This window comes from Tasmannia lanceolata, unplaced genomic scaffold, assembly GCF_043159265.1.
Source record: "Tasmannia lanceolata isolate RefF3 unplaced genomic scaffold, GAP_Taslan_0.1 ptg000007l, whole genome shotgun sequence".
Taxonomy (NCBI): Eukaryota; Viridiplantae; Streptophyta; class Magnoliopsida; order Canellales; family Winteraceae; genus Tasmannia; species Tasmannia lanceolata.
In genome coordinates, this window is record NW_027518684.1 from 22,455,693 (window position 1) to 22,463,464 (window position 7,772).

The 7,772-nt window shown below is 48.6% G+C and overlaps 1 pseudogene; it reads left to right on the forward strand.

Annotated features, from left to right (window-relative positions):
- Positions 1–1,870: 1,870 nt before the first annotated feature.
- Positions 1,871–4,994, forward strand: LOC143880670 (23.5 kDa heat shock protein, mitochondrial pseudogene; annotated as a pseudogene).
- The last annotated feature ends 2,778 nt before the right edge of the window (positions 4,995–7,772 follow it).

The following is a 7,772-nucleotide window of genomic DNA, read 5'->3' on the forward strand; positions in this document are numbered from 1 at the left end:
CGCTCTGCTTGACCAGTACCACACTCACCGCCGTAGGGCTGATGGCTAGATACAAAAATAATTCTTCCCCAGACTCGGGTTTGGCTACTACGGGCGGTGTTTGAAGGTATTGTTTCATGGCGTCGAAAGCTTCTTGACAGGCCGGGGTCCATTCGAATTCTTGTATGTTTTTTAGCTGCTTAAAGAAGGGCTGACACTTCTCCGCCGACTTGGGCATGAAACGGCCGAGTGCGGTGATCCGTCCCGCAAGCCTATGCACCTCCACCGCCGTTGCCGGGGGTTCCATGTTCAGGATAGCCTAGATCTTTTCAGGGTTGGCCTCGATGCCTCTCTGGCTAACCATGAATCCTAAGAACTTCTCGGAAGTCACCCCAAAGGCGCATTTTGCGGGATTCAGTTTCATCCGGGCTCGTCGTAGGGTGTCAAAGGTTTCTTGAAGGTCGGAGATGTGTTTGGAGGCTTCTAAGCTTTTTACCAGCTTGTCATCTACATATACCTCCACATTTCTACCTATCTGCTTCCGGAATAGTTTGTTTACGAGCCGCTGGTACGTGGCCCCCGCATTTTTCAACCCGAAGGGCATGACAGTATAGCAGTAGACGCCTTGATCGGTGATGAATGCAGTTTTCGGGATGTCTGGTTCGTACATCTTTATCTGATTGTAACCGGAGAAGGCATCTAGGAAGGTGAGGAGCTCGTGCCCGGATGTGGCATCGATGAGCTGGTCTATATGCGGGAGGGGTAAGGGTCTTTTGGGCAGGCTCGGTTTAGGTATGTAAAGTCTATACAGGCCCGCCATCCCCCACTGGTGTTTTTGACCATAACCACGTTGGACAACCACTCAGGGTACCGGATCTCTCTGATAAATCCGGCTTGTAGCAGTTTCTCCACTTCAGCTTTTATGTGAGTTTGGCATTCTACTGCGAAGTTCCTTTTTTTTTGCCGGACGGGTTTGAAGGTCGGATTTACGTTCAACTTGTGAATGGCCATTTCCGGGGGTGTACCGGGCATGTCCTGAGCGGACCATGCGGACACGTCTTTGTTGGCTCTGAGGAAACTAATCATTTGGTCTCGCAAGGTGCCTTTTAGCAAGGAGCTAATCCGGACTTGCTTCTCTGGTTGGTCTTCGTCTATAGGGATGGAGTCTAGTTCTTCGATGGGCTCCCCTCTAATCGTACGGGCCCGCTCTCGGGGGTCTTCACTCCCGATCGTGAAGTTTTTGGCCGGGGCATTGCTCCCTCTCAAGCTTGCCGCGTAGCATTGGCGTGCCGTCATCTGCTACCCCCGAACTTCTCCTATCCCGGTTCGAGTGGGGAACTTCATTTTGAGGTGGGGAGTGGACTGCTTCCAAGTCTCTCAGAGCAGGGCGTCCTATGATGGCGTTGTAGGTGAAAGGTATGTCCACGACCATAAAGGTGGTCAAAATGGTCTTTTGGAGGGGGTACGTTCCAAAGGTTACGGGTAAGTCGATTCTGCCACTGACCCGCACCGATGCCCCTGAGAATCCGTAGATGGAGTACTCCGCGGGTCCTAGTCTTCCCTCGCCTAGCTTCATTTCTTCAAAGGTTCCGAGGTGCAGCACATTGACGGAGCTCCATGTGTCGACCAAAATTTTTCATATGTCGAAGTTGGCGACGATTAGCCTGACTACCAGTGTGTCGTCGTGTGGAACTTGTAGCCCGTTGAGGTCTTCAGAGGAGAAAGTGATGATCTGATCCTCATGGGGAGGATTCGTTTGGGCCTCTTTGGAAGGTATTTCTAGGGAGAACACCCGCTCCGCGTACGCTCGCCGACCAGCTGTTGTTGGTCCCCCTGCCGCGGGTCCACCCGCGATGATGTTGATTTTTCCGACAATGGTAGGTGGCTGTTCATGGGCCAGCGGCCGTTCAGGGGGATCTCCTCTCTTGAGGCGCTGGTGGGGGCACGTGCCGTGTCTGCTGAGGGATCGGTGTCTACTCCGGGAGCGATACCTGCTGGGAGATTGGTGCCGGCTACGGGACCGGTGCCTGCTACGAGACCGGCTTCTTGGTCCATCGGCGGGGTGATGGGCTTCGTCCGAGTTTTCGACGGGGCTTCTGAGGTATTGATTTAGATGTCCCTCCTTGGCCAGCTTTTCTAACTGGAGCCTGAGGTAGAAACAATGGTCGGTTTCGTGGCCGTGATCCCTGTGGAAATCGCAGAACTTCCCGGTGGAGCGCTTCTTCAGGTCCGTGCTTATTTTCCTGGGAGGGATCAGGAGACCCTGATCTCTGATGGCAAGCAGGACATGGGAGAGAGGAACTTTCAGGGGGGACGCTTCCCAGCCTTTCGACGACGGGGACGGGGTTCCGGCTTGCCTGTCTTTCTTCGGCCCGTTGCCTCATGGCCCCTCGGCCATCTTCCCTTTTTCTTTCCTCGGGGCCGGGTCGGCTCCGCTCTCGTGAACATGCTTCTTCCGCTAGTACGAATTTGTTAGCCTTGGATTCCAGTTCCTGCAGGTCCCGTGGTGGCTTGAGGGTGAGGTGCAGTTTGAGATTCGGGTCGGTGGTAGCATGCTTCAGTGCTGCGACCGCTATTTGGACGTCGATGTTGGAAAGTTGGGCTAGCTCAGCATTGAATTTCAACATGAAGTCTTTTAGGGTCTCGTTTCTTCCTTGCCGGAGGGCTAAGAGGGCATCCGCCGGATCCTGGCGGAGGCGGTTGTTGGCGAACCTTGCGCTGAACTTCCTCCTAAATTCGTGGAAGGATGCGATGGAGTCTGGCTCTAGCCGCATGTTCCATTCGTTGGAGGTCTTTTTTAACAGGGAGGCAAAGGCTCTGCACCTAAATCTGTCTGACGCGCCCCGGAGCGCCATTACCCTTTTGAAAGTTTGGAGGAACTCAAGAGGGTTTGTGCTCCCATCGTAAAAACCGAAACGAGAGAGGTCTACCCCTGCTTCCACGGGGGTTTTTAAGATTTCCGAGGTGAATGGGGACGCCGTTTCCCTTTCCCATTCGTCGAGGATGTCGTCGGCGTAAGGTTTTTTCATTTCCCGTTTTACTTCTCGGATTTGCCTTTGCAGGTCGGCTAGCGGGTCCAGCCCGGGGGGCTGTGCTGAGGTCGCTGTCTCTTCTGTCCGAGTTGGAGGTAGTTCCTGGAATCGAGCCGTCCGGGTAGGGGGAGCGCAGCTTAGCATAGCTTGCTTTCTGTTATTTTGCTGGTGTCCCCTAGCTGTGGGAGGCAAAGGGCTATTTGTCGAAGGGGAGGACGTCCGTCGGGCCGGTACTCGCCTTCGCCGGGGATGACACTCCCCCGGCGGTTCCTCGTCGCCTTCGTCACAGGCTTCTGTCTGATCATGCATTGCCAGGGGCCTCCTCGGGGCCGGAGGTTCCGGCGGAGGCAAACGTTGGAGTAGCTCTTGGCGGAGTTCGTTAAACATTTCCATGGTCGGGACCATTTGCGGTGTGCTGGAGGCGGGCTGATGTTGGCTCGAGAGCGGCGAGTTTGGGTCCCGAGAATTTGGGGCGTGGGTTTGTGCGTGCTGGGCCTGGCTCTTGGTCATTACCCATGTTTCTTGCTGTTGGGTGTGGTTTCTCATCGTTATAAGGCGTTCAATACTCAACGGGTCTCACAGATGGCGCCAATATGATGGCACCGGAATCCGGATCTGTGATCGTGCGGTGGGAAGAGAGCCTCCGCGGGGTCTGCAATCACAAACAGAGGGGTCAGGGGGGTCCGGGGTAGGTCCCGGATGACCACTTTGGCACAAGTCGGATTCTGGACCAAAAATATAAAGAACAGCAAGAAAAGGCGAAGGTTTGATCAGGTTTACCAAGGCCAAGACGCATGTTCTTCTTTTGGGCATGTGGGTGGATGGGTCGAAGGGGATGAACAGGGAGAGTGAGACCAAGCTCCTGGCCTCCTCTGTTGCTGCCTCGCCTCTCTCTTTAGAGGGTTATCTCGAGGGAGATAAGATAAGATTTTTCTCCTCCCCTTCTCCTCTTTTAAGGGGTGGCGCACAGGTCTTTTCATCATTACGGAGGGAAAACCTTCATTCGCAGGATTGGGCTGTTTTCCTGGTTTGACGGCGCGCGTGGTTTCGCTGCGTAATCTCTTCCATAATTTGTGATGATGAGGCTTGGACGGCGAGAAGGTGACACGTGGTGTAACCGCATGGTCTTGCCGCTCATCAACACCTTTCTTATTGATGATTAAGCTCCATTGGTGCGTGGACGACGCGTGGCGAGATTTGAGAGTCGTGCCGTATTTTTGTCCCATCATTTAACATTGAGAAGATATTAGGTTTTGAACCAGGACCCGACGTGAGGCAATAGCCCACAGCTTAAGCTTTTGGAGTAATTGGTTGTTTCACATGATATCTGAGCTTCACAGCCAACCCAAAAGAGGGGTCACATGTGCAACCTTTGCAGGTCAACAAAGAGGACACAATAGGGGGAGTGTTGAAATACAAGTGATAAAATCACACCAATTCTAAGAGCTTAAGCTTTTGTTGTAATTGGTTGTTTGACAAAAGCTTTTGGAGTAATTGGTTGCTTGACAGTTTCTCTCAACGTGATCTGGCATGATTATATTTGTGTGTGTGTTTTATGTTTTAGATGTTTTTGATCCGTTCTTTCCAACAACAACCTTGACCCAGCTGTTTAATCTGATGGACCAAATGTTGGAAAATCCATTCATGGCTGCATCAAGAGGAATAGGAAGTTGTCCAAGGAGGGGTTTTGATGTGAAAGAAGATGACAATGCTCTCTATTTAAGGATAGACATGCCTGGTCTTGGGAAAGATGATGTTAAGGTTTTAGTTGAGCAAAACACACTAATAATCAAAGGTGAAGGAAAAGATCCAGATGATGAGGAGAATGTGAGACGGTATAGTAGTAGGATTGATCTCCCTCCAAAGCTTTATAAGCTTGATGAAATAAAGGCTGAAATGAAGAATGGGGTTCTTAAAATTGTGGTTCCAAAGGTGAAGCAAGAGGAAAGGAAAGATGTTAAGCAGGTGAATGTCGAAGGTTGAGCTATGAGGGTTTTTTGTTTTGTTTAGTCCTTGTTTTCTATAGTTGGTTTTTTTTTTTGTTTTAATGGGTAAAAGCCAAGGCTCAATGATCGGTTGTGCAAAATCAATCCTTAACAATGATATCTCCCCAATTTTAAAGACAACTGATATTCACACTACCACGTTCATAGATAACATCGGGATTTTATATGATGCATGGCAGTATAGTGCGGTATTTTTCAAAAAGTACCGTATGGCCCACTTCACAGGAGATCCAAACATTCATTTGTTGGGCCACAATGTAAATAGGCTGTGCCCCTAAATCATTTCCATAAGATGATCCTAGCCCTCTGAACAATAGTGGGTTTCCATAAGGTACGTTTTTTTTCCCACTATAGTCCGGTCAACCAAACATGGGATTTTTATTTTACCAGGATACCTCCAGGGAGTTTTTTTTCCCACCAATCTCCCAGGAAGTTTTTTGTTCCACAAAAATACTAAGAACCAAAAAATTCCGGCAACCAAATAGATTGGAGGGTTAGGATCACCCTATGGCCCAACAAATGAACGATTATGGTTAGGATCACCCTATGGCAATGATTTGTTTGTAAAGTTGAGTGTAGTGGTGCAACTTGGGTCGGGTTGGATCGGTTGAGGCCAATCCTAACCCAACCCAACAAATGAACGGTTAGGGTTAGGATCACCCTACAGCGACGATTTGTTTGTAAAGTTGTGTGTAGTGATGCAACTTGGGTCGGATTGGATCGGTTGAGGCCAATCCTAACCCAACTTGAAATAGCATTCCCTCAACCCTAACCCAACCCAACCCTAATCATAACCTAACCCGTCTCTAAATCTCAACCATAACCCAACCCATTTAACATGAAATCAGGCTGGGTTGAGTTGGGTTGATTCGGGTTCACCTTGGGCCAAACAGAGAGATACAGTAACCCAAAGAAAATAAAGATAGAATTAAAGGATGGAGGTCGGGTTTGCCAAGGCCTCAACCCTGGCTTTTCCCAACCCTAACCCAACCCAAGGAAATGACAACCCAGCCCAAGCCGAAATCGGGTTGAACCTGTTGGGTTCGTCCGACCCAAGTTGCACCCCTAGTTGTGTGAAGTGAGCTACATAGTACTTCTTGAAAAATATTGGACTATATGGTCACAAACTCCATAAATCTCGTATAAATTTTTTTTTTGAAATGACAGAAGTATATTATGAAAGGGAAGGGGACCGAGATAGACCGCACCCAAAATTACACAGAAAGAAAAAGAAAAAAGAAACAAAATAACAAAAAAACGAAAACAGCATAATCAACTACGGAGGGAGAAAATCGAACCACTCCAACTCCAAACGGTCAACCCTACTTCTAGCCAACCCATCCGTCTCCCCATTAGCACTCCTTCCCATGTGATCGAAGGTAATAGATGAACCCGATATTAGATCCTCAATTTCATCTAAAAAGGATAAAAGTCTCCAAGGAGGCAATACTACTATTTTCAACCATCGAATCACATTGAGGGAATCACCCTCCACAATGGTATTATCCAAACACTCGCTATCTAATCTCTTAATACCATGATACGCCGCCATCACTTCCGCCTCCGAGGCATCACATCTCCCCAAAGGGCTGGAGTAGGCCCACACAACTCCACCACTTTCATTACGAAGCAACCCGCCAACCCCAGCCGGACCCGGATTTCTAAAACTCGAACAATCAAAATTCAATTTCCATTTCCCAAAAGGAGGAGCCTCTCAACGCTGAATAATCCGAGGCCGATTTTCCCTATTATAAATCTCCTATAATACATACAAAACATGTTTCTTTCCATGGAAAATTTTAATTAGAAAATTTTTATGAGAAATCTTTTGCCATGGAATTGTTTTACTAGAATTTGCGATGTTTTTAGACCCCAACCGTAGCATGGGTGGGGCCCATCATTTTGCAACACCTGCTTTGATAAGGTGAGGCCTATCGTTTTACACAGATGCATAGGGTAGGGCTCACTATTTTGATATGGTAGTGCCCATCGTCCCTACCAAAACTTGTGCATATGGTGGGCCCAATATTTTACATCCATGAATAAGCCCACCATTTCTACACAAATCTAGGTATAGGGCGAGGTCCGGCATTTTACACCATTTTCTAGGTCCCCCAATTCCATTCAATCCCATGCATCGAGAGGCACCCACCATGTTACCTCATGTTTTGATGTGGTGGATCCCACGATCCCCGGAGGGTGGGGTCCACCATTTTATACCTCATGTTTTTAAAGGTTGGGGCTCATTAGTCATTATATTACATGAATTGCATGAGCCAACAATGCCAGTGTGATCTAAAAAAAGTAAACTTTGAAGCGATCTGCCAAAGTTGTGGGGTGTAAAAATACATCTGTGCGGGAGCACTCCGCTTAGATGGAAGCTCCCGCGCGAGCATGTGCGGGCGGTACTAGGTGCATGCATAGACTAGAGGGGGCTGTCCCTAGTAAGAAAAGGGGGCGGATCTATCTTCTCCTCATACTAAAATGATCCCATTGGTGGATTCTTGTGGGTCCATTGAATGCGGTGGTACCTCCCTTAAATTAACTTGTTTTTAAGGGAAACGATATATTCTACCCCTTCTTTACTTGGGACAGCCTTCTTTAGTATAAAAGACTAAAAGAGTAGTCATAGACTCATAAATACACTAGAGGGTCACACTAAGTAAACAAGGGGGCGAATATATCACTTCATTCTGTATAATATAGATGTGGCATTTCTAAGAACTACCACGAGATTCACAAACGTTCCTACCGA